Below are 27,497 nucleotides of genomic sequence, written 5' to 3'. Positions count from 1 at the left end.
GTCCTGTGACTGGGGTGTTGCGATAGATGGTTACAGGCTCTTCAGGAGGGACAGGCAGGGTAGGCGAGGTGGTGGGGTGGCGATGTATGTGAAGCAGGGGCTGGACTGTGTGGAACTTCAGGTCGGCAATGGCAAAGTTGAGAGCCTCTGGGTAAGGATCAAGGGACGAACAAATAAAGGGGATGTCGTTGTGGGAGTCTATTACAGACCGCCTGGCCAGGACGATAGCGCCGATAAATTATTCTTTACAGAACTAAGAGAGGCCTCGAGATTAACTCCCCTTGTCCTTATGGGGGACTTCAACTTGCCGGACGTTAACTGGGAGTGCCACACGGCTGACACGAGCAAGTCCAGGAGGTTCATGAAGCACCTAGATGATAACTTCTTGGTGCAGGTGCTAACGGAGCCAACTAGGAAAGGTGCCTTCCTAGACCTGTTGCTAGAAAATAGAGAGGGTCTGGTGGGAGATGTGGTGATTGGTGGCCGCCTTGGTCATAGCGACCATGAAGTGGTTGAGTTCAAAATTTACGGTGACAGAAGGAAAAGTGCCACCAAAACCTCATCCCTAGATATGGGGAAAGCGGACTTCAGGCTGCTCAGGGAACTAGTCAGCAAGGTCCCCTGGGAAACTGCTCTTGAAGGCCTCGATGTCCACCAGTGCTGGTCATTCTTTAAGCGATGCCTCCTAGAAGCACAAGAACGGGCAATTCCTAAATATCGCAAGTCAGGCAGGCGGGGCAGGAGGCCGGCGTGGCTGACCAGGAACATTCTAATGGAGATTAGGCGGAAACAGAGAGTGTTTCGCTACTGGAAGGAGGGCCAGGTGTCATGGAAAGAATACAGGGATGCTGTTCGTGTTTGTAGGGAGAAAGTTTGAGTGGCCAAAGCACACCTAGAGTTGAAGCTGGCTGTGTCTGTGAGAGAAAATAAAAAGGGTTTTTTTAGATATGTGAACAGAAAAAGGAGAACTAAAGAATACATAGGGCCGCTCCTTGATAGGGAAGGTCTCCTCACAGACAATGACATAGGCAAAGCAGAGACGCTTAACGCCTTCTTTGCCTCTGTCTTCAATGCCAATGATGGGCTTCGGGACCCAGGGTGCCCTGAGCTGGAGGACCGGGACAGTGGGGATGACAAACTCCCAACCGACCCTGAACATGTGCGGGATTTGCTACTCCACCTGGATCCCTACAAGTCCATGGGTCCGGATGGGATTCATCCCCGGGTGCTGAAAGAGCTGGCGGACGTCATCGCGGAACCTCTCTCAATTATTTTTCAACGATCCTGGGAATTTGGAGAGGTCCCGGTAGACTGGAAGCTGGCAAATGTTGTGCCGATTTTCAAGATGGGTCAGAAAGAAGACCCTAGCAATTACAGGCCTGTCAGTCTCACGTCAGTGCCTGGTAAAATCATGGAGAAGATGGTTCTCAAACTTATTGAGGCGCACCTGGGGGACAAAGCAGTCATTGGTCCCAGCCAGCATGGGTTTGTGAAGGGTAGGTCCTGCCTAACTAACCTGATTTCCTTTTATGATAAGATCACCCGTATGGTGGACCAAGGGAAACCAGCTGATGTGATTTTTTTGGACTTCAGCAAGGCTTTTGACACGGTTTCCCATAGGATCCTACTGGACAAAATGTCCACCATACAGCTAAATAAAAACATCATACGATGGGTGAGCAATTGGCTAACGGGCAGAGCCCAAAGGGTTATGGTAAATGGGGCTGCGTCAGGCTGGCGGGCGGTCACCAGTGGGGTCCCTCAAGGCTCCATTTTAGGGCCGGTACTTTTCAATATTTTTATAAACGATCTGGATGTAGGAATAGAAGGTATTTTGAGCAAGTTTGCTGATGACACCAAACTTGGAGGAGTTGTGGACTCGAATGAGGGTGTAAAGGCCTTGCAGAGGGATCTGGATAGGTTGGAGAGCTGGGCGATCACCAACCGCATGAAGTTCAATAAGAGCAAGTGCCGGGTCCTGCACCTGGGATGGGGAAACCCTGGCTGCACGTACAGACTGGGCGATGAGACGCTGGAGAGCAGCCTAGAAGAGAGGGATCTGGGGGTCATGGTAGACAGCAAGTTGAATATGAGCCAGCAGTGTGCCCTGGCAGCCAGGAGGGCCAACCGTGTCCTGGGGTGCATCAAGCACGGCATCGCTAGTAGGTCAAGGGAGGTGATTGTCCCGCTCTACTCTGCGCTGGTGCGGCCTCACCTCGAGTACTATGTGCAGTTCTGGGCACCACAGTATAAAAAGGACATGAAACTGTTGGAAAGTGTCCAGAGGAGGGCTACGAAGATGGTGAAAGGCCTGGAGGGGAAGACGTACGAAGAACGGCTGAGGTCACTGGGCCTGTTCAGCCTGGAGAAGAGGAGGCTGAGGGGAGACCTCATCACAGTCTACAACTTCCTCGTAAGGGGGTGTCGAGAGGCAGGAGACCTTTTCTCCATTAACACCAGTGACAGGACCCACGGGAACGGGGTTAAGCTGAGGCAGGGGAAATTTAGGCTTGACATCAGGAGGGGGTTCTTCACAGAGAGGGTGGTTGCACACTGGAACAGGCTCCCCAGGGAAGTGGTCACTGCACCGAGCCTGTCTGAATTTAAGAAGAGATTGGACTGTGCACTTAGTCACATGGTCTGAACTTTTGGGTAGACCTGTGCGGTGTCAAGAGTTGGACTTGATGATCCTTAAGGGTCCCTTCCAACTCAGGATATTCTATGATTCTATGATTCTATATAGTACTTTATTCAGCAAGTGCAAACCTCACCAGGTAATGTTAGTGAAACAAGATATAGATAACAGAATATTTCTTCAAATTAATAAAAATAGGTAAGAACTATGCAGTGAGAACTATGAAGCCTAAAAGTGAGGTTCATAGTCTCAGAGGGGGGAAAGTGTAGTCCCAAAGCTGGGAAAAAATAAGAAAACCTTGAAGAAAATTGGGAGGTCTATAGCTTGTGTAGTCTTAGAGCTGAAAGCAAGAGACAGGTAGCCTTGAACTAGCAGAAGAAAGGAAGATAAGGAATAAAAGGTAAAAAACAAGAAGGAGAAAAACAGCTCCAGACTGCCCTATAGTAGCCTTTTGTTCATTAAGGGTCATTAATGTATTAAAAAACACACCCATGAAAATGCTAATGTATGCTAATTTGGGATTTGATGCCCCCCCCCCATGGTCCTCTGTAATGCGCAAACTCAGTAGAGATGTGTTAGATGAGCTCTAATAGCCAATCAAAAATAGCCAAACAGTTTTCACAAGTTGGTTGTGTATAAATTACAGTGATTCGAGTCAAAGGTGTGCTTGCTTTGTGAAAGAACGCCAAGCACCTGACTCTGCAGAGTTATATAATTATTTAATTAAAAGACCTTTGTGTGGATTCTGACTGTACTTATTGGTGCGGCGCACTGGGCATGAACCTACAAAACAGGATCCCCTAGAGCACGTTACACAGGATGGCATCCAGGCAAGTTTTGAATATCTCCAGAGAAGGAGACTCCACAACCTCTCTGGGCAACCTGTTCCAGTGCTCTGTCACCCTCACAGTAAAGAAGTGCCCTCTCATATTCAGCCAGAACTTCCTGTGCTTCAGTTTGTGCCCGTTGCCTCTCGTCCTCTTGCTGTTGGGCACAACTGAAAAGAGACCGGCTCTATCCTCTTGACACCCTCCCCTCGAATATTTATACACATTCATGAGGTCTTCCCTCAGTCTTCTCTTTTCCAGGCTAAACAGGCACAGTTCTCTCAGCCTGTCCTCATACAACAGGTGCTCCAGTCCCCTGATCATCTTCATAGCCCTCCTCTGGACTTGCTTCAGGAGCTCCATGTCCCTCTTGTACTGGGGAGCCCAGAATTGGACACAATACTCCAGGTGTGGCCTCACCAGGGCTGAGTAGAGGGGGAGGATCACCTCCCTTGACCTGCTGGCAACACTCTTCCAAATGCAGCCCAGGATACTGTTGGCCTTCTTGGCCACAAGGGCACATTGCTGACTCATGGTCAGCTTGCTGTCCACTAGGACTCCCAGGTCTCTCTCTGCAGAGCTGCACTCCAGCAGGTCAGCCCCCAGTCTGTACTGCTGCTTGGGGTTACTCCTCCCTAGGTGCAGGACCCTGCACTTGCCCTTGTTGAACTTCATGAGGTTCCTCTCAGCCCAACCCTCCAGCCCGTCAAGGTCCCTCTGAATGGCAGCACAGCCCTCTGGGGTATCAGCCACTCCTCCCAGCTTTGTGTCATTAGTAAACTTGCTGAGGGTGCGTTCCATTCCATCGTCTAGGTCATTGATGAATAAGTTGAACAACACTGGACCTAGTACTGACCCCTGGGGGACACTGCTAGTTACAGGCCTTCAACTAGACTCTGCACCACTAAGCACAACCTGCTGAGCTCTACCATCCAGCCAATATTCTGGATAAGAGGAGGCTCAGGGGAGACCTTATTGCTCTCTACAACTACCTGAAGGGGTGTTGTGGGGAGCTGGGGGTCAGCCTCTTCTCACAGATAATTAGCAATAGGACTAGAGGGAATGGCCTCAAGTTGCGCCAGGGGAGGTTCAAGTTGGAAATTCGGAGACATTTCTTCTCAGAAAGAGTAGTCAGGCATTGGAACAGGTTGCCCAAGGAGGTGGTGGCATCACCGTGGCTGGGGGTGTTCAAGGAGAGGTTGGACCTGGCACTTCGGAACATTGTTTATTGGGTGATGTTTATAGTAGGGTGATGGTTGAACCAGATGAACTTGAAGGTCTTTTCCAACCTTAATGATTCTATGATTCTATAATTCTATGATTCTAATTGCCAGTCCACCTCATGTTCCACTTATCTAGGCTGCACTTCCTTGTTGAGGGATTTTTGAAGCAGCAAGGAGGCCATGACTTGCTGCAGCTGAGCAAACCAAGCTACCAGAACAACTATGAGAAGTTCCCATGACAGTGTTCCCACATCGCCTGGTTGAGGAATTTAAAAAATATTGTTGCTAGCAGCTGGCTTCAAGGACAAGATCTACGTGACTGCTAATCACAAGGAGGTTGTTTTCTTGCAGGTGGGGTTGTTTTCTTGCAGTTGTTTGTCTGAATGCTTTTGACCAATAATCTTGTGTGAGACACTATCCGCCCCTGTTAAGTTTGCTCTGAAAGTCAGGCTATTCGGGTAATAAAGGGAGAGCATGATCTGACCATACTGGTGTCTGTCGTGTTTTCGGCCATTCTTCCTGCAACACTTCCTGACCTTGTCTATGAGGATGTTATGGGAGTCAGTGTCAAAAGCCTTTCTGAATTCAAGGTAGACCACATCCACCAATCTCCCCTCATCTACCCAGCTAGTTATCTCATCACAGAAGGATAGCAGATTGGTTAAACAAGGATATCATTGGTTAAACCCCTTGGTGAATCCATGCTTACTATTCCTGATCACCTTCTTATCCTCCACATGCTTGGAGATGACCTCCAGGATGAGCAGTTCCATCACCTTTCTAGAGATGGAGGCGAGGCTGACTGGTCTGTAGTTTCCTGGGTCCTCATTCTTTCCCTTTTTGAAGACTGGCGTGATATCGTCTTTCTTCCAGTCTTCAGGCACCTCTCCTGTTCTCCATGACCTTTCAAAGATGATGGAGAGTGGCCTAGCAATAACATTGGCCAGCTCCTTCAGCACCCATGGGTACATTCCATTGGGGCCCATGAATTCCTGAATGCTGGTCTTGCTGAAACAAAAGAATGCATTCAGTACCTCAGCCTTTTCACTGTCCTGGACAACCAGGTATGGGGCCAGAGGCGTATATGAACTTGGATAGCCACCAAAGTCTTATCGCTTTGGTCGGCAGAAGGCCCTGGGAATGTGACTATTAGTAGGAATTAAGGAAAGCACCGAAAGGCTGCTTTTGTAATATAAGTGCTACCGTGAGATTGCTTAACCTTGGACAGTGAGAAAGTAACAAAGTGCACGTAGGCTGTATTCTGTCACTAGGAGGTTTCCATAGTATTGTGCTATCTCGGCGCGGATATAAAAGAGCAGAGGTAGAGACAAAAAATAAACTTCTTTTCCTTCACTTGCAACTTGCATCAGAATCTGCATTCATTGCCACACTGGATGACCTATCCTGAATGGCAAGGGGTGGTACTGGCTATGTGGCAAAAAAGCCAGGAAGGTGTTGCCCCTAGGGTGGAAGGGAGTTTGCACCCTGGGGGCAATAATTCCAAATGTAACTATTATTGAAGACTCACAGAGCCAACCCCCCCTTGACATCCCATGCAGAGTTAAGAGAACTCCAGAAAATCCTCTAGTAAAAAGAAACAAGGCATTTCACAGTTTTGCAAGGTGGTTTTTACCTTGGTTAGGGGTGAGTGAATTAGAAAAAGCTATTGTAAATATCTCAGCTATAATTGAAGAACTAGAAAATAACACTCTGGATGCAGTCCAGGCACTGCAAGAAGAGGTAAAAAGTTTGTCAAAAATAGTACTCCGGAATCGAATGGTATTAGATTTATTACTAACCTAACAAGGAGGAGTGTGCACTGTAATTCATACTAGTTGCTGTATGTATGTAGACCAAATGGGACAAATTGAGACTGATCTCAAAAATATTGGGAAAAAAAAACAAGATCCTACATGATGTGTCTCAAGATGACAGTTCCTGGGAAACTGGAGATATTTGGGAGAAACTAACTTCATGGTTACCTAAATGGAACTGGCTCAAACAACTATTTGTTGGTATTATAATAATAGTGGTATTGTGTGTTTTAGTTTGTTTGCTTATTCCTTGTATTAATCCCTGTATAGCATCTTTTGAAAATTGAAGTTTTTAACAGAAATGATTATTCCCCAATGCATCTGAAGAGAAATATTGCACCCTAGTGTTGAAAAGACTCAAGAGTTAAGAAGAGTGAGGAAGTGCAAAAACAATAGAAGTAAGAAAAGAAGAGGGGGGAATTGTGAGAAACCAAGTTGTGTTTTTGCAGTAGAACTTGTTTTTGAGATAGAGTGTGTTTTGGCAGTAGAAAACCAAACTTCTGTATTCAAAGGTAGTTGTGTAGTCAACAAGGAGAAATGCTAAGTAGGTAAGTGGACAGTAGAAGGCCTCACTGTTCCAAAATAAGGTAGAAGACTGAGAAAAACAGGATGAGCAGTGTGAGAACAGTAAAAAAAACAAAGATCACAAGTTCTCTAATTGCAAGGAAAGTTAAAAAAAAAAAAGGAGAATAGAGGAGAAATTAAAGGGTTGATCAAATAAAATTGTATATGGTATAAAAGGGCATCGAGTAGCTTCTGAACCTGTAGTACTCAGCCAATGAGGAAATGGGGAGGTGATCAGGTGTTGGGTAATAGGGAATATAAGGTTATGATATGCTTTCTGTGGGGCGCTCCTATTTGCAGGACGCTTGCCATTGCAATCACGAATAAAATAGCTTCACAGAAGATCCTGTCTGAAGAAAATTATTGAGATTTTTCTCACATCCACAAATGCGAGCACAATTAGATAGACAATGTTTTGAGTAAGTAAAACGTTAGTATTGCGTGTTATAAGAAGGATCCCAGATACTAACAATTCAGATGCTTCATTTGCAACTATAAAGCAGGGAGCCACCAAGCCCTATATAAAATTTCTGGGTTGTTTGCAGAATGTTTTAGAATGTCAGGTGGAGAATCCTGCCACACGGGAGATTCTATTGTGACAACTGGCAATTGAAAACGCTAATGCAGACTGTAGGAAAATTTTGCGATCTATTAAAACCACTAACCCCACTATAACCGATATGATCAAAGCCTGCCAGGATGTAGGAACAGAAAACCACAAGATGTCGCTGTTGGCTGACATCCTCGCATGTCACGGTGAGGCTGGCACAAAAGGCCATTTGTTTTAATTGTGGAGAACAGGGTCATCTCAAGAGAAACTGTAAAAAAAATAATAATAATAATTAAATAAATAAATATAATAAATAAATAAATAAATAAAACTAAAATCGCTAAAATCCACTAGACAGATGTAGCCGTGCCCTCGATGTGGAAAGGGTCTTCACTGGGCGAGTGAATGCCAATCCAGGTTTCATGTGACCGGTCAGCCTTTAAACGGGCAAAAGAGCGCGAGACCGCATGACAATAGGAAGTACGGTTCAGACCCCAGCTCCAGTTGTGCCGCCATCCCTCTGACCAGCTACCTCAGGCAGTGCTGGATTGGACTTGGCCACCGCCCAACCCATCACCCTGAAAGATGCCTCAGTCATCTTAATTCCTACAGGAGTCAGAGGGCCTTCAGGGGGAGGAAAAAGTGCTTTGTTATTAGGACACTCAGTTACCAGGATGGGACTTTTTGTTCTCCCAGGTGTTATTGATGCTGATTATAAAGGGGAAATTAAAATTATGACACAGACACCGTCACCTCCCTGCCACATCCCACATGGTCAAAGGATTGCACAATTAGTGCCTTTTCATTCACTGGCTGGAACGAGTGAAGTGTCTTGTTCGGGGGGATTTGGCAGCACAGGTTCTCTGGCGATTCTGTGGTCCCGTTTATCAGTCGGCCCTTATTGACTTGTATGGTTGATGGTCTCCAGATGACAGGATTAGTGGACACTGGAGCTGATGTGAAAACAACCGAGTTTCAAAGGGCCCAGATGGCCAACTAGCCCGTACTGCCCCTTATGTGTTATCAGTGCCCTGCACATTATGGGGTCAAGATGTTTTAAGTCAGTGGGGCCTCGTGCTGCAGACGCGTTTTCATTAAGGGCCATTGACAAGCAGCAACCAATCCAGCTAACATGGAAAAGCAAACAACCTGTTTGGATTGATCAATGGCCCTTAAAGAAGGAAAAGTCGCTGCCACTAAGAGAACTATTTAAGGAACAACTAGATGCAGGCCATATAGTGCCTACGAGAAGTCCCCGGAACACTCCAGTTTTTGTGATCCTTAAGAAGTCAGGAAAGTGGCGATTCTTACAGGACTTGAGGGCAATTAATGCTGTAATAGAACTAATGGGAGGCTTGCAGCCTGGGGTCCCATCTCCTGCAATGATACCAGAAAATTGTCCCACAATAGTTATTGATTTGAAAGACAATTTCTTACTATATGGCTCCACCCCAAGGATGCTCCATGATTTGTTTTTTCAGTTCCATCAGTAAATTGTCAGAGCCCGGTGCAGTGTTACCACTGGACTGTACTCCATCAAGGAATGTTAAATAGCCCTATTTGTCAACTGAAGGTGATGTCTGCACTTCATCCTGTGCAAAAGGCTTGGCCTCAAGCAGTTATATACCACTATATGTATGATCTTTTAATCACAACAGAGAGCTCTAATGAATTGTCACATGTGGTCACACAAGTTGTCGTGGTTTAACCCGGCCGGCAGCTAAACACCACGCAGCCGTTTGCTCACCCTCCCCCCTCCCTCTCTGGGACGGGGGAGAGAAATGGAAAGTGAAGCCCGTGAGTTGAGATAAAGACAGTTTAATAAGACAGGAAAATAATAATAACAAAAATAATAATAACAATAATAATAATACAATGGTGATAATAGGAAAGTAATAAAAATATGTACAAACAAGTGATGCACAATGCAATTGCTCACCACCCGCTGACCGATGCCCAGCCTAACCCCGAGCAGTCCGGCCCCCTCCCCCTGGCTAGCCACCCCTATATATTGTTTAGCATGACGTCAGATGGTATGGAATACCCTTTTGGCTAGTTTGGGTCACCTGTCCTGGGTCTGTCCCCTCCCAGCTCTTGCTGCACCCCCAGCCTGCCTGTTGGCAGGACAGAGCAAAAGGCTGAGATGTCCTTGGCTTGGTATAAGCACTGCTCTGCAACAATTAAAACATCAGGGTGTTATCAGCACTCTTCTCATCCTAAGCCAAAACACAGCATTCCACCAGCTACTAGGAAGAAAATTAATTCTGTTCTAACTGAAACCAGGACACAAGTACAGGAAGCAGTTACCTCAATAGGGTTGCAAGTGGCCGAAGAAAAGGTTTAATCCATTCCCCCATGGAAGTATTTGAGATGGAAGATAACAACCCAAACTATCCATCCGCAGCAGATATGAATTATACAACAAGTAAAAACACTAAATGACTTGCAGAAATTATTAGGTACTATAAACTGGCTCTGACCATTGTTAGGCATCACTACACAGGAACTTCTCTTTTTGTTTCAGCTTTTAAAGGGGGATCCCGACCTCACATCTCCACGCAGATTAACGGCAGAAGCCCAAGCCTGCTTAGACAAATTTGCTAGCAAATTGCAGAACCAATATAGTCATCTCATTTGTCTCTCAGTTCCTGTCTTTTTGATTGTTGTTCCTAATGAATTTCAACCCTATGGACTTTTATGTCAATGGGAAAAATCACACAAAGACCCACTGCTAATTCTAAAATGGGTATTTTTCCCTCATGCCTTTTTGAAGACAGTAACATCTCAGGATGAACTGTTCACTGTGGTTATTCAGTGCACGCAACATTGATTACAGACTATTAAGGCAGAAGAACCTGCCTGTATTTATATACCATTGCCGAAGAAAAATTTGGAGTGGATATTAGCCAACTCCACAGTAATGCAGATAGCTACTGTGGATTATGCAGGAAAGTTCTCTGTTCACATGCCAAAACACCAATTGTTATAGAATCTTTTCAATGTCTCCATAGCCCTGTTATAAATGAGGTCTCAACTCAATCTGAATTTTGTAATATTTATAAAACAAATATTTCTAAAAGGTATAAAAGGCAAGTAAACAGCGCTGGGTGTGCGGGGAGTCTACGCTCCACCAACACGCATACACAAACATCAAACATTCTAAATATATAGAACATCACTTTTACATACTAAACTCGAGTATGCCTATACATATGTACAATCAGAAAAGGTAACAAACAATCTTTTAAGTTCCATAACTTAACAGTCTCCATTTTCCATTCCTTTTCTTGATTACAGACAAGTCTCCATTTTCCATTCCTTTCGAACAATACGTCTCGCTCCAAGTTGTCAAGCAACTCAGTCTTCAGGCCTTATGTATCTTGTTCTTCCCGGATCGAAGAAAAGCATATCCATCTCCTTTTCAAGGCCAATAGGCCTGGGTCAAAAGGCACGTTAAGGTCATCAGGGGGCGTAATAGCAAAAGCCTTTGATGGCTGTAGCAGCAGAGGGGCCGATGGCATAGCAGTCGGATCAGTAAAGGAGCCCGCAGCTCCCTCACTGTCTGGCAAACCACACGTTTCTGACTGTGGTCCCACAGGGCTCTTTAAGGCCTCAGAGACTGCTCGCCAGGTGCCGAGCAATCCCACTGCAACCTTGTCGTTTTTAGTTGCAGAGTCCCACACCTTGACCTCAGTTTGGTCCCATATTTCAGGCTCATAAACTGTCCAATTGTTAATAAGGAGAATAAGCTGTAAGGTTACCAGGACAGTCTTTGTTTCTATGGATGTATGATTCCCCATAATGCGCAACTGCTTATCAGCGAGAGGCAGTAGTGTGCGCAGGTCCGCTTCTCTCAGCTTGAGCTTCTCTCCAGCTCCGGTGCACCTGTGATAAATTAGTGGGGGTTTGTTCATTGTCTTTGAGGAATTTGGAGAATCTGCTGGGGAGAAATGGTTGTAAAATTTAATGGCCTTAATAAGGGAGGAAGCAGGAGGGGGTGTTGGGTGAACATCCTTGAGTTAAACCAGACTCTGTGAAATTCCTTACCACAAGACATCCTTTTTGCCGCTTCACTACCCCCACCTGAACATGAAGCAGAGGAATAACGACCCCCCCTCTCAACAATAGACTGCGCAGCCTCAGCCAGTTCAACAAGTCCTGATAAGCCGGAATTCAACTGCTATAAAACAGCAACACTGGAAAGGGAAGTTGCGTGCTGTTGCGGAGCAGAGACTCCCCAGCCGCCCAGCGCTGTTTCGCTTGTGTCTGCTTACTTGATTAATAAAATAATTTCAATAGACCAGTAAATTGTGTGGTCTAATTTATAACTATTTGGTGCAGTGACTCGGATGAAGGCAATCTGATTGAAAGACCTTCGGAGGGAGGGCCCCGCTGATTTCAGCGGCCTTCGCTAGGACTACTTTCATTCAAATCCTTCACCGACGAACCCAAAATTAGACACAAGCAAATAAAACCGGTAAACCCCAGGCAACCTTTGTGCACGAAGCCCAAATGAAGACCTACCGGGTGGGTAATTATAGGCCGGTGATCCGTTCGGTTGGGGTTCGGTATCCCGGAACACAACAAACGAGACGTCCAATTGCGGACGAAGCGAGTGTGGACCCCTCGGTAGTGCGGTTCCCACATCCCGCGAGGGACTGGGCCACGAAAAGGGGGAAGCGATCCATGCGTGTGTGTGTGAAGGTGTTCCGGAAGATGGGACAGAAGAAGAGTAAGCCTTCTGGTCCCATGGGTGGGGTAACGTCTGATGTTAGGTTACCCTGGGATTAATGATTAAAAATTGGGAGGATTCCCCTTTTAGGCGGGGAAGGAATAAAGTAAAAATGATACATTATTGTGTTGAAGTTTGGGGTGGTAAACAGATTCGAGGAGACCACCTTTACTGGCCTGTATTTGGGTCTTTTGAAGATTGGGTTTGTCAGGCCTAAATATTTATGTAAACTCAAAGGAAACCTTTAGTCTGGAAGAAAGTGAGTATGCACACCTCTGGATAAATTCAGATACGAGGACGCATCTATATCCTCTAAAAGAAAAAGGAGGGTGGGATAAAAAGAGAAAGGACTTGGAAGTCCCGACACCGCCCCCGCCCTATATTCCACCGCCCGCACCAACGGCTCCCGTCCTTAATGGACTCCCCGAATTAGCTAATCCAGGAGAATCAGAATCGGGTCATGAAACACAGGGGCCGGTAACCAGAAGCAGGGCAAGAAATCAGAAATCTGCTTTAAGGGAGGGATTATATCCCCTACGAGAAACAGCGATGGGGGGACCCCAGTCAGGAATGGAATATGTGGCCATCCCCATTAACTCCGGGGATGTCCGAGATTTTAAGAAAAGGACAGGAGGAGGGTAAGCGAGCTTTAATGGCAACTGGCATAATGTTTGCAGCTGCTGAGGAATAATTCTAACTGGAATAATAACTGTACATTGTATATTGTATATATAAAAGCCCGGGCATTTTTGTTAAAGTATTCTTTTATTCATATGTTAATATGTAAATATGTAAATATAAGAACTGCCATTGAGGTGTATGTCTAAGGGAACAAAATTTGCCCAGGCATATCATCGGCTCATCAGGTTTAAATGTCCTCAGTGTAACTGTCAACAGGCAGTTAATTTACAGTGGTCTGATTTTACTTGTGTATCTATATATTGTGGATTTTGGAGGGATTGGGATTGACTAGTAAAGAGCTTCTAGGAAAACAGTGGAATATTAACCACTGTAGATTACAATAGGAAAAGTTCAAAGCAAAGAAATCCTGAGGAAAAGCCTTCTAGGATGTATACTAACACATTGGAGGGATATAGTGGGGTGAGAGGGTACATAAAGTAAAAGAACTCTTATCAAATATTGTAATCAATGGTGGCCACTTTATAAACTAGAGGATGGAGCGGAGTGGCCCCTAAATAGAACTATTAATTATAACACCATATTACAGTCAATGTTGTTTTTGTGGAAAGAAGGAAAATGGGATGAAATATGGTATATTGATTGATATGTTGTTTCAGTATCTTGGAGGGAAAAGGTATGGAATTAAGTTGGACTCAGAATGAGCCTTTGGTGCTGGTATTAGAAAAGTACGTGCTGGAGAAAGATAAAGGAAGTGTTAAAAGGGTTGCTGAAAGTGTTAAAGGTGTGGCATGTAGTATTTAACAGAGCTGTTTGAAATTGAATGAGCAGGGAAAGGTGATGTAGGCATTATCTAAGTAACAGTCTAGAAGTTTTGGTATATTTGCATATTTGCTGTGGTGTTTGTTCAGTTTCCCAAGCATCGGGAAGGGGGGAACAGCCTGCTCCACCAGGGGCCTCTTCAGCGGCCGCAGGGGAGCTTCGGCTCCAGCACCTGGAGTGCCTCCTCCCCCTCCTTCTGCACTGACTTTGGTGTCTGCAGGGAGGTTTCTCGCTCTCCCAACTGCTGTTGAGCAGCAGGTTTTTGTTTGTTTCTTTGTTTGTTTGTTTTCGTGGATGTGCTCTCACAGAGGCACGGATTGTGTTGTTCATGGCTTGGCTCTGGGCAGCAGTGGGCCCCTTTGGGGCCAGATGAAATTGTCCCTTATCTACCATGGGGAGGTTTCTGGGTTTTTCTCACGGGGGCTGCCACTGCAGTTTCCCACTCCCACACCCCTCACACCTTGCCCGAACTTTGCCATCAAACCCAATACACTGGGGCAGCTAAGTCATTACTGACTTGTAAAGCATCAGGGATTAAATTAACTAATGAAACCCTAAATGTGATGGGGGTAGAAGGTACTGGGATAGCAGTGCCACTTTTGGGGAATACTAAGCTGAGACCAGGGGATAAAATGATCACTGGGCAATTATTGTATGTATCCAAGGCGGAAACTAACTTGTTGGGAAGGGATTTGATGATTAAATTGGGCATTCAAATAGTAAATTGTTAGACTGGAATAACAGTGTTATTAATGGAGTGCTCTCAGGCCCTGAGAGCAAACATACATGTATATTCACCTCTGACTGGAAAGACTCTGAAATGGGGGTGGAAGCAACAATATAGGTGGACAATTTTACCTCAGGGGTTTACGGGGCCACCTATCTATTTGGGTAAATTCTAAAAAAGGTTTTGGAGCAATTACAACCTCCCAAGGAGGTATTAATGTTACAAATATGTGGATCATTTTAAGGAAAATCGATACTCCCCGATGGGAGAGAAATGCTGAATAAAGTGATAATGAGGCAAATATTAACTGTTTTACATCAGAAGAGTCATTGGGAGGTGCAAGCAATGTGTGATGTTGTTCTAAGAAAGCATGTCTGTGTAGAAATATATACTTTAGGGAAGCACACATGCAGAGGATGTACTATATGTCAAAGGGTAAATAAAAAGGTCTTCTGTAACCTATCTAGAGGGGGACGGGAGCCAGGGCTTTGACCTTTCCAAAGTATACAGGTAGACTTTACTGAGTTACTTGTTTGTCCGAATTGACCACGTGACTGAATGGGTGTAAAGCTTTACTGCAAGGATTAAAGCAGGCCTTAGAGATTGAGTGGGATTTTCACAGCCCCTGGCACCCCTCCTCTTCTGGGAAGGTAGAGCGAATGAATGGTGGAATTAAGAAACAACTAACAAAACTTATGCTGGAAACTAAGGCTTCTTGGCTAAAATGCTTCCCCCTTGCACTGTTAAACATATGGACGCAGCCCAGAACTGATGTACGAATTTCTCCTTTTGAAATGCTATATGGTATGCCCTGTGACTTGGAATTGCCACTTGATCACCCTCAGTTCTAATTAAGACTTGGAAAGAGACTTTTTTTTTTTTAACACCACGATGGGGAAGGCCCCTATGTTGTTTTGCTTACTACAGAAACAGCCGTCCGGACTGCGGAGAAAGGATGGACACATGCCAGCCGTGTTAAAGGACCCATCTGTGACGAGAAGTGGGAGATCACTCCAGGAAACAAAGACCTGAAGCTCACATTGCGACGAACTCGATAGGTACCGTGGGTTAAGGTAGAGGCTCTCCCCTGAAGAACACTACTGCTGCCGAGAAGAACTAAAACCTCGTAGTTGGCTGCAACCCAACTGACGAGTGAGGCAGAGGAGTGAATAAGTGGGGAAAGACATGGGCCTCAGCCATTCCTATCGGTATTTGGGGGTTCTCGCAGTGATTTCATCCTGCATAGTGACTCAACATCACCCCCACCAACCTTTTAAATGGACTTTAAGTCGATTCAAAGATCAACAGGTTATTGCAACCCAGATAACATCGGGGGGGCCAAGCATTACTTCTACACTATGTCAGCTGATCTCGAGGCCCCGATGCTGGGAATATATGGGATTTTATTTCTGCCCAAGTTCTAACCCGGGAAAGGGGTACTGTAAATGCCTGAACGTGTATTATTGTGCATACCGGGGGTGTGAAACCATTGCTACAGACTGGACACTCGGGGCTGGTCGGGATAAATTCTTACAAGTGGAATATGGGCTGCAAGGTTGTAACCAACAATTGGATCCTTGTTACAGGTGGCGAGGGCATGGTATAGGGTATACAGGAACCTTCCACGGAAATAAAGAAATTTGCAAGGTTCTATATATAAATATAACAAACTTGGACAATACTAGCTGGGTATTAGGAAACATGTCAGATTTTACGAACACGGAACAGATAGGGGAGGACTCATACTAATAAAGAAGGAAAAACCCGAGACTTCCAAGGTAGTCGGGCTTAATAAAGAGTTACTAGGGGAAGGTTTGGTTGTCCAGACTGTAAATATACCTGGGACTGCCCAACCTACTACAATGTTTTCTAGTAAGTCGACAGAGTTATCCTTTCCCACACTGCTTCCAAACATTGTGAAAAAAAAAAAAAAAAAAAAGAAAGGGGTTGTACCCAAGAGTAGTATGTGGAAAGTTATAAATGCTAGTTTCCAGGTACTAAATCAAACTAATCCTGAGATAACTGAAGGGTGCTGGCTATGTGTAAGTGTTAAGCCCCCATATTATGAAGCTATAGGAGATATGGGGAGGTCTGAATATTCAAATGAGTTAAATCCTTCCAAATGCAGTTGGGGTCAGGAAATCGGGAGAACTTTGACTCAAGTTACGGGAAAAGGTAGATGTATCGGCACAGTTCCAAGAGATAAAAATGATCTGTGCCATGCCACTGAAAAAATGGACCAAACACACAAATGGTTAATTCCTGCAAATAACACTAGGTGGGTATGTTCATTGTTGGGAGTCACTCCTTGCCTATCTTTAAAATTGTTTAGCACATCTCATGATTTTTGTGTACAGGTGGTCATTATACCAAGGATTCTATACCACACTGAAGAGTATATGTATACCCATCACACAGTGGCTGAATACCATCTGGTAAAGAGGGAGCCTATTACGGCCGTCACCTTAGCCACTTTAATGGCTCTCGGGGCTGCAGGTGCAGGAACTGGAATTGCTTCCCTGATAAAACAAAGCCAGGAATTTACTTCTCTACACATTGCCGTAGATGAGGATCTGGCCCGTATAGAGCAGTCAATAACAGCTCTGGAAAAATCGGTTAGGTCATTATCCGAAGTGGTACTCCAAAACTGTAGAGGGTTGGATTTGATTTTCTTACAACAAGGAGGACTGTGTGCAGCCCTACGTGAAGAATGTTGTGTATATGCAGATCATACTGGGGTGGTATGGGATACAATGACTAAATTGCGGGAAGGATTAGAAAAACGCAAAAGGGAACATGAGGCTCGTCAGAATTGGTATGAATCCTGGTTTAATTACTCACCTTGGCTTACTACCCTGCTATCAACCATAGCAGGGCCCCCTTGTTGTTACTTATATTAACACTGACTTTTGGACCATGTATATTCAATCAAGTAATTGCAATTGTGAAAAGTTGATTAGAAGCTGCTCATCTTATGCTTGTGCGTGCTAAGTATGAATCTCTTGAGCAGGAGGAGGACAACGCAGAAACTTTGATGCTCAGCAAGCAGATATTGCAAAAATTCAATGAACAAAATATGTTAGAAAAAGAAAAAGGAGGGATTGTGATAAATTAGTAGGGGTTTGTTCATTGTCCTTGAGAATTTAAAGAATCTACTGAGGAGATAAGGTTTCATAACTCACAGCATTGTAACATGGGGACAAAGCAAGACATCCTGTTTTGCCCCCACCTGAACACAAGCACAACGCATTGTTGTCGACGGAAGGAAGACACAGACGCTCAATATGAGTGAACAGTGAACTTCAACTTTAATGGATAGCTCTGTCGCCTTTTATCTAGTTCGAACATAGTCAACTCATACATATTGCAAAAACTAAGCTCAGGATTGGCTAACATTTCCCGCTCTTTTCAGGTAGTTCCTCCTTCTTTTAGCCACCGTCCCGCCTTAGGGACTTTCCCAATCGCTCAAGGGCATCGTGTCCTTGAGCCTGATTGGCTCTCAGCCAGCTGTGTACGTGCCAGACTCATGTGAGTTGAGTACGGTACTTTACTAGCCCATTGCCTCTTAACTGCCCAACATCCTCGTGTCCTATTTCACTTAACCATTCCTCCACAACGCATGATCACCGGAGGAAGAATAACGACCCCCAACAACAGACTGCGCAGTCTCAGGACAGGTCTCGACAAGTCGACAAGTGGACAGGTCTCGACAAGTGGACAGGTCTCGACAAGTCGACAGGTCTCGACAGGTCTCGACAAGTCTCGACAAGCTGGAACTTCAATGCTATAAAACAGCGACACTGGAAAGGGGAAGTTGCGTGCCGTGGTGGAGCGGAGACTCCCCAGCCGCCCAGCGCTGTTTTGCTTCTGTCTGCTTACTTGATTAATAAAATAATTTAAATAGACCAGTAAATTGTGTGGTCTAACTTATAACAGTCTTCATGAGGGTTGAACTTTTCACCTCATCTCTTTGCGCATGCTCTCAGGCCTTGGTCACAATTTGGGCCATCAGGTTGGTTTGGTCCGGTTCTCCTCCAGGTCTGAGGGGCTCCTGTTATCTCTTGCATGTTTGACATTCTTTATCTTGTCTCTTTGTGAACAGACCTCCTTATCTCAGACCCGTTGGTTAAAGTCCAACTATGAGGTTGTTTTGATCTGGTTCTTGGGGTCCGAAGGGCTCCTGTTATCTGGAGGTCTAAGCGCAGCACAGGCACAGTACATTGCAAATGTAGCACATATTCATTCTTAATCAATCACTCTCTAATTTCTAATTCCATGTTTCACCATCTCCTTTTCAAGACCAATAGGGCCTGGGTCAAAAGGCACATCCAGGTCACCAGGGGGCATAACAGCAAAGGCCTGTGATGGCTGTAGCAGCAGAGGGGCTGATGGCATAGCAGTCAGATCAGTAAAGGAGCCCGCAGCTCCCTCACTATCTGGCAAACCACACGTTTGTGATTGTGGCCTGTTACATATGGAGTGGTAAATCGTGTGGAAAAAATGGTTGATATTAATAAAGAAGGTGGAGATTTGGGAATGTGTCCATGGGGTTGGAAAGCCCCGTGGTTGAGAGAACATTAGACTCTTAACAATGAGGCCATCAGGAATATAAAAGAGTTTAGAGGGAACAAAGAAGGGTGATTCAGGAGACTCCATGCAGTCTGGGGTTTCTTGTTCCCCAGCTGGTTCTCTTGTTCTCCGGCCCTTAAGGCATGGAAGTTGCTGGGGGTTTACTGTTGTTGTTATATTCAAAGTTGTTTGACCAATGAAAAGTTGTTTGAAAAGGACTGCTGTGGGGAGAAGGGTATAAGAGGGGAGTCTGCCCTCAAGATTAAAGCAAAACAAGGTAGCACGATGTGATGAAGTTATGTCATCAATAAAGAAGCAGAAAGAAGGAATGAAGAGGAACAAGCTAGCAGAACGGAGACCAGGATGGGAACAGGCACATTGATCACCTCATGAAGATAGGTTCGGCCAAACTCAGCAAACTGCTCAGAGAAGCTTGTACAGAAAGTCGCTGGAAATGGGTGCACCGGAGCTGGAAAGAAGCTCAAGCTGAGAGAAGCGGACCTGCGCACACAACTGCCCCTCAAACTCAGTTTGCTCTCAGAATAATCTTTATCAGAGCCAAATTTATTAAGCAAGCATTCAAGCAAGCAAAACAGCGCTGGGCGGCCGGGCAGTCTCTGCTCCACCAACTTCACCCCCGCCAGAGTCCCCCTTTTATAGCTTGGTTGTTTGGGGTGTACGTGGCATATCCTGGTATGTCCTGCGGTTGAGCGTGCTGTTGCTAGGGGGTCGTCTCGGACCTCCTGGTGGTCGTGAGGATGAAGGCCGTAGTCTTCCTCTGCATTGTGGGTTGCGATCTTGCTGAGCAAGCACTATACATGTTCTTATCAGGATGGGCAGCTGGAAACTCTCCAGCTATACAGGGTTGTCACAGCCCCTACAAGCTTCCCCAAAATTTATTACAGGTTCTTATCAGGATAGGCAGCTGGAAACTTTCCAGCTATACAGGATTGTCACAGCTCCCACAAGCTTTCCCACCGGTTTGATTAACAAACTTATTATACAATATTTATTACAATCCTCCCTTTTTGTTTTTACCATTTTGTTCATCAAACCGGGCAACAGCTTCTTGCACGAGTGGGAGGATGGGAGTTTCTTTACTTATAACCTGGTCTCCCTCTAAGTGTTCATATTGTTTTCTTATTAACATTAGGTGTGCTGCTTCCAATCTGCTCTTTACTATCCCAATCACTTTATTCAGTATACAGGGTCCAAATGTTAAAATGAACGTTAGAAGTAGCAAAGGCCCAGCTATTGTCAACAGCAAGGTAGTTAACCAGGGAGAATGACTAAACCAAGATTCATACCATCCTTGTTGAGCTTCTCTCTCCTTTTTACGCTTCTCGAGCCCTTCCCGTAGTTTAGCCATGGTGTCCCGTACTACCCCTGTATGGTCAGCATAGAAACAACATTCTTCTCCCAATGCCGCACAGAGCCCACCTTGCTGTAGGAAAAGGATATCCATCCCCCTTCTGTTTTGTAATGTTACCTCCGATAATGAAGTTAGGGACTTTTCCAATGCTGTGATCGACTTTTCTATTCGATCTAAATCCTCATCTACTGCTGCTCTTAGAGAATTAAACCCTTGTTGTTGTTGTATGAGAGAAGTTATTCCAGTTCCTGCTCCCACCGCTCCAATACCCAGTAATGTGGCTATGGTAATTGCAGTTATAGGTTCCCTCTTTATCCTGCGATGTGCTCCAGTATCCCAATAATCATAAACCTCTCCTTCTGCATGGTATATTATCTTCGGAATGATGGTGACTTGTATACAGTATTCCTGGGAGGGTTTGAACACATTAAGAGCTACACACGGGGTAAGTCCTGTTTTAGAACATATTGTCGTGGTTTAACCCGGCTGGCAGCTAAATACCACGCAGCCGTTCGCTCACCCTCCCCCCTCCCTCTCTGGGACGGGGGAGAGAAATGGAAAGTGAAGCCCGTGAGTTGAGATAAAGACAGTTTAATAAGACAGGAAAATAATAATAACAAAATAATAATAACAATAATAATAATAATGTTACAATGGTGATAATAGGAAAGTAATAAAAATATGTACAAACAAGTGATGCACAATGCAATTGCTCACCACCCGCTGACCGATGCCCAGCCTAACCCCGAGCAGTCCGGCCCCCTCCCCCCGGCTAGCCACCCCTATATATTGTTTAGCATGACGTCAGATGGTATGGAATACCCCTTTGGCTAGTTTGGGTCACCTGTCCTGGGTCTGTCCCCTCCCAGCTCTTACTGCACCCCCAGCCTGCCTGTTGGCAGGACAGAGCAAAAAGCTGAGATGTCCTTGGCTTGGTATAAGCACTGCTCTGCAACAATTAAAACATCGGGGTGTTATCAGCACTCTTCTCATCCTAAGCCAAAACACAGCATTCCACCAGCTACTAGGAAGAAAATTAATTCTGTTCTAACTGAAACCAGGACATCTATCCACCCCTTATTCCATACCATTTATGTCATGCTCAGGTTACACTCTTTTCCATACATTCTAATTAGTCACCTACAGTAGTCATAGTAGTGATAACATACAGTATTATATAGTAATTAACATGGTACAATTCAGTTCATGGGCTATTCTCACCCAGTATTAAATCTCCTTGAGGTACACACCGGACCTCTCCGTTCTTTTGCATCACCCACCAAGTGTATCCAGGTCCCTGAGCGAAAACAATTCCACGAATAGGTTTGCCTTTTCCTGAGGCAGGAGTAGCCCAGACTGTTTTACCCAGCATATTTCTTACATGCACTACAGGAACTTTATCCCCATCTACAGTACGTAACAGGTTTGATTGGGCAGGTCCAGCTCGGTTGGCAGATCCCCTAGTATTGACTAACCAGGTGGCCTTTGCCAAATGCGTATCCCAATTTTTGAATGTTCCAGCGCCCATTGCTTTCAATGTAGTCTTTAACAGTCCGTTGTATCGTTCAACTTTCCCGGAGGCTGGTGCATGATAGGGGATGTGATACACCCACTCAATACCATGTTCTTTGGCCCAAGTGTCTATAAGGTTGTTTCGGAAATGAGTTCCATTGTCTGACTCTATTCTTTCTGGGGTGCCATGTCGCCATAGTACTTGCTTTTCAAGGCCCAGGATAGTGTTCCGGGCGGTGGCATGAGGCACAGGATATGTTTCCAGCCATCCGGTGGTTGCTTCCACCATTGTAAGTACGTGGCGCTTGCCATTGCGAGTTTGAGGGAGTGTGATGTAATCAATCTGCCAGGCCTCTCCATATTTATATTTCAGCCATCGTCCTCCATACCAAAGAGGCTTTGACCGTTTGGCTTGCTTGATTGCAGCGCATGTTTCACAGTCATGAATAACCTGTGCTATAGCGTCCATGGTCAGGTCCACCCCTCGATCACGAGCCCATCTGTATGTTGCATCTCTACCTTGATGGCCTGAGGTGTCATGGGCCCATCGGGCTATAAATAATTCACCTTTATGCTGCCAATCCAGGTCCACCTGAGCTACTTCAATCTTAGCAGCCTGATCCACCTGCTGGTTGTTTTGATGTTCTTCAGTAGCCCGATTCTTGGGCACATGAGCATCTACGTGACGTACTTTCACAGCCAGGTTCTCTACCCGAGCAGCAATGTCTTGCCACAGTGCAGCAGCCCAGATGGGTTTGCCCCTACGCTGCCAGTTGTTTTGCTTCCATTGCTGTAACCATCCCCACAGGGCATTTGCTACCATCCATGAATCGGTGTAGAGATAGAGAACTGGCCATTTTTCTCGTTCAGCAATGTCTAAAGCCAGCTGAATGGCTTTCACTTCTGCAAACTGACTCGATTCACCTTCTCCCTCAGCAGCTTCTGCAACTCGTCGTGTAGGGCTCCATACAGCAGCCTTCCATCTCCGATGCTTCCCCACAATACGACAGGACCCATCAGTGAACAGGGCATATTTCTTTTCATTCTCTGGTAACTGGTTGTACAGTGGGGCTTCTTCAGCACGACCCACCTCCTCCTCGGATGATATCCCAAAGTATTTGCCTTCTGGCCAGTCCATAATCACTTCCAATATTCCTGGGCGACTGGGGTTTCCTATTCGAGCCCTCTGAGTAATCAGTGCAACCCACTTGCTCCACGTAGCATCAGTTGCATGATGCGTAGAAGGGACCCTTCCCTTGAACATCCAGCCTAGTACTGGCAATCGGGGTGCTAGGAGGAGCTGCGCTTCAGTACCGACCACCTCCGAAGCAGATCGAACTCCTTCATATGCTGCCAATATCTCCTTTTCAGTTGGAGTATAGCGGGCCTCAGATCCTCTGTATCCCCGACTCCAAAACCCCAGGGGCCGACCTCGAGTTTCCCCAGGTTCTTTCTGCCAGAGGCTCCAGGTGGGGCCGTTCTCCCCGGCTGCAGTGTAGAGCACATTCTTTACATCTGGTCCTGTTCGAACTGGCCCAAGGGCTACTGCATGGACTATTTCCTGCTTGATTTGTTCAAACGCTTGTCGTTGTTCAGGGCCCCATTCAAACTCATTCTTCTTACGGGTTACTTGGTAGAGCGGGTTTACAATCAGACTGTAATTTGGGATGTGCATTCTCCAAAACCCCACAACACCTAGGAAAGTCTGTGTTTCTTTTTTGTTAGTTGGTGGAGACATAGCTGTTATTTTGTTGATCACATCCATTGGGATTTGACGACGCCCATCTTGCCATTTTATTCCTAAAAACTGGATCTCTCGTGCAGGTCCTTTGACTTTATTTTGTTTTATGGCAAAACCGGCTTTCAGAAGGATTTGGACTATTTTCTTCCCTTTCTCAAAAACTTCCTCTGCTGTGTCACCCCACACAATAATGTCATCGATGTACTGCAGGTGTTCAGGAGCTTCCCCCTGCTCTAGCGCAGACTGGATCAGCCCATGGCAAATGGTAGGGCTGTGTTTCCACCCCTGGGGCAGCCGATTCCAAGTATATTGAACTCCCCTCCAAGTGAAGGCAAATTGTGGCCTGCACTCTGCTGCTAGAGGGATGGAGAAAAATGCATTAGCGATATCAATTGTGGCATACCACTTGGCTGCCTTCGATTCAAGTTCGTACTGAAGTTCCAGCATGTCTGGCACTGCAGCACTCAGTGGTGGCGTCACTTCGTTCAGGCCACGATAGTCCACTGTTAGTCTCCACTCGCCATTAGACTTTCGCACTGGCCATATGGGACTATTGAAAGGTGAATGAGTCTTGCTGATCACTCCTTGGTTCTCCAATTGACGAATTAGCTTATGGATGGGAATCAGGGAGTCTTGGTTAGTGCGATATTGCCGCCGGTGCACAGTTGTGGTAGCGATTGGCACTTGCTGTTCTTTGACCCTCAGCAACCCCACAACAGAGGGGTCCTCTGAGAGACCAGGCAAGGTAGATAATTGTTTAATGCCTTCTGTCTCTAAGGCAGCTATACCAAAAGCCCATCGGAACCCTTTTGGGTCCTTGCAATATCCTCTTCTAAGATAGTCTATGCCAAGGATACATGGAGTATCCGGGCCAGTCACAATGCGGTGCTTTTCCCACTCATTCCCAGTCAGACTCACTTCAGCCTCCAATACAGTCAACTGCTGAGATCCGCCTGTCACTCCACAAATATAGATGGGCTCTGGTCCTTTATAGCTCGATGGCATTACAGTACATTGTGCACCGGTGTCTACTAAAGCCTTATACTTCTGTGCGTCTGACGTGCCAGGCCATCGAATCCACACAGTCCAATAAACTCGATTGTCCCTTTCCTCCCCCTGGCTGGAGGCAGGGCCTCCCTAATCCTGGTCAGAATCTTCTTCATTTCTGTGTTTGAAGGACTGTCTGCTGGAAGTTGGAGCAGCAAACTTTTCAGAGAATCCCTTTTTCTTGATTGTTTTCTTTTGCAACTCACGTACCCGTGCCTCTAGGGTTGCAGTAGATTTTCCATCCCATTTTCTCATGTCCTCTCCATGGTCTCGTAAGTAAAACCACAGGGTGGCACGGGGTGAGTACCCACCATATCGTCTTCCTTGTGTGGATAAACGCCTACCCCTGATAGCTGAGACACTGCTTTGTGCAGGTGCGGAGGAGAATAATCTCTCTTCAAGTTGGTGAACCTTTTCAGAAAGTTTCCCCCAAGTGTTCTCTTTTGGTCGGTGGACACTGGTTGGTTCAGGTGGGGAGGATGATAGATTCTCTTCAAGTTGGTGAACCTTTTCAGAAAGTTTCTCCACAGCTGAGACGCAGGCCTGTAAGGAAGAAGAGAGACTTTCTTCGTACTGCCGGAGTTGTTTAGCCGCTTCATCCACTGTGGGTTCCTCATCCTCTTTCCAGGCCATTATTGCCAATGAGCTGGCATATGATGATGGTGCACTCCGTACAAACTTCCGCCACATGGGTCGTGTACACCTGACTTCATCTGGATCTTTGGATGTTTGTCTGAGGTCTGGATCCTCATAAATCACTTCCCGTACGGCTAATTCCCTCAGGTACTGGATTCCCTTCTCCATAGTGGTCCACTTGCCTGGTAGACATAAAAGTTCTTCCTTGAAGGGATACCTTTCCCTCACAGCTGAGAGTAGACGCCTCCAGAGGCTGTGAGATTGTGCTCCATCTGCAATTGCTTTGTCAATGCCTGCGTCTCTAGCAAGGGATCCCAGTCGCTTGGCTTCCCTGCCGTCTAATTCCACACAATTGGCTCCAGAGTCCCAGCATCGGAGCAGCCAGGTGACAAGCTGCTCACCTATACAGCGACCAAAATCTTTTCGCACATCTCGTAACTCACGCTCGTTTAGGCTTCGGGTAGTTACTGTTGATTTTTCGGCATCCTCATCTTCCTCCTCCTGAACCCTTGATGGCCCAGCGTCGTCGTCGTCTCTGTCGTCTCTATACCTAGATTTGGCAGAAGATTCTCTGCGTTCTAAACGACCTGAATCTCTATACCATTTTTTCACCTTCTCTACAGGGGCAGCTTGCACTGCTACTGCTCGTTTCTCTGACCTTGTTACAGGGTCTGCCACAGAGGTTGGAATACCCTCTGCAGGGTCAACTTGCACTGCTACAGCTCGTTTCTCTGACCCCGTTACAGGGTCTGCCACAGGGGTTGGAATACCCTCTGCAGGGTCAACTTGCACTGCTACAGCTCTTTTCTCTGACCCAGCCACAGGAGCTGGAGCGGCTGCAGGAGCTGGAGCAGCTGCAGGAACCGGAGCTGGAGTGGCTGCAGGAACTGGAGTTGGAGCAGTTGCAGGAGCTGGGACTGGAGTAGCAGCAGGAGCTGGAACTGGAGCGGCTGCAGGAGCTGGGACTGGAGCGGCTGCAGGAACTGGGACTGGAGCGGCTGCAGGAGCTGGGACTGGAGCATCTGCAGGAACTGGGACTGGAGTGGCTGCAGGAGCTGGAACAGGAGCATCTGCAGGAACTGGGACTGGAGCATCTGCAGGAGCTGGGACTGGAGTGGCTGCAGGAGCTGGAACTGGAGTGGCTGCAGAGTCCACCGTAGGGGTCACAGTGGCCGTTGGATCTGTCACAGGGCTTGGAGTGGCCGCAGGGTCTGTCACTAAGTTGATAGCAGTATCAATGGCAGCTCGATAGGCATGAGCCAGGCCCCAGCATGTTACAATGATTTGTGTTACTTTGGAACTGCCAGAATCATGACACCTTTTTCTCAAGCATTCTGCCAGTTTTTGAGGATTTTGCAGTTGTTCAGGGGTGAATTTCCAAAACACTGGGGGTGCCAACTGCTCTAGATGCCTGCCCATATCCTCCCATACTTCCTGCCACCCACAACTATACTGCCTCCGGGCAGATCTCCGGATGAGCTTCCTAAGTAGTTGTTTAACTTTAAGCAGAACCTGAAGTGCATTCAGGAGGCAGAACAACAGGACTATGCTGGTCTGAGTATCCCAAGGATATTCAATATCTTGGAGAGCTATTGTAGCAAGCTCGGAGGGTAAGAGGGTGGTGAAGGAGGAAGGCATAGTGATCCAGGAGGATACAGGGGTGGTGAAGGAGAAAGGGAGAGTAATCAAGTAAGAAAAAATATCTTCCCCTTTCCCCTCCACAGATTGACTCCCTAATGGAAAAAAACAATAGGTATAATTGCTAATAGTTTCCAAGATACAGTTTCCAAAATACAGAGTCGACGATGTTACTGAGTACAAATACCAAGTTAGAGTCATGACCAGATATCTCATCGTCTCATAAGCCATTGCTACAACACTCAGTACCATAATGATCTGAAACCAGGGCCCGGAGAGGATAAACAACATGACAGAGAGCAAATACGGAAAATAATGTACTATAATACTCAATTTGGAAAACAGGCGCAGCAGAGTTGAGATTAAAGCAATCAGCATTATGACAAGTGACTATTAAGCAGGTCTAATACTTACACCAATTTTAGTTTAACACACTGTGGTCAGATCTG

Source organism: Aythya marila (assembly GCF_965140915.1).
Source record: "Aythya marila genome assembly, chromosome: W".
NCBI classification, from domain to species: domain Eukaryota; kingdom Metazoa; phylum Chordata; class Aves; order Anseriformes; family Anatidae; genus Aythya; species Aythya marila.
Note: the sequence above shows the minus strand (reverse complement) of the source record.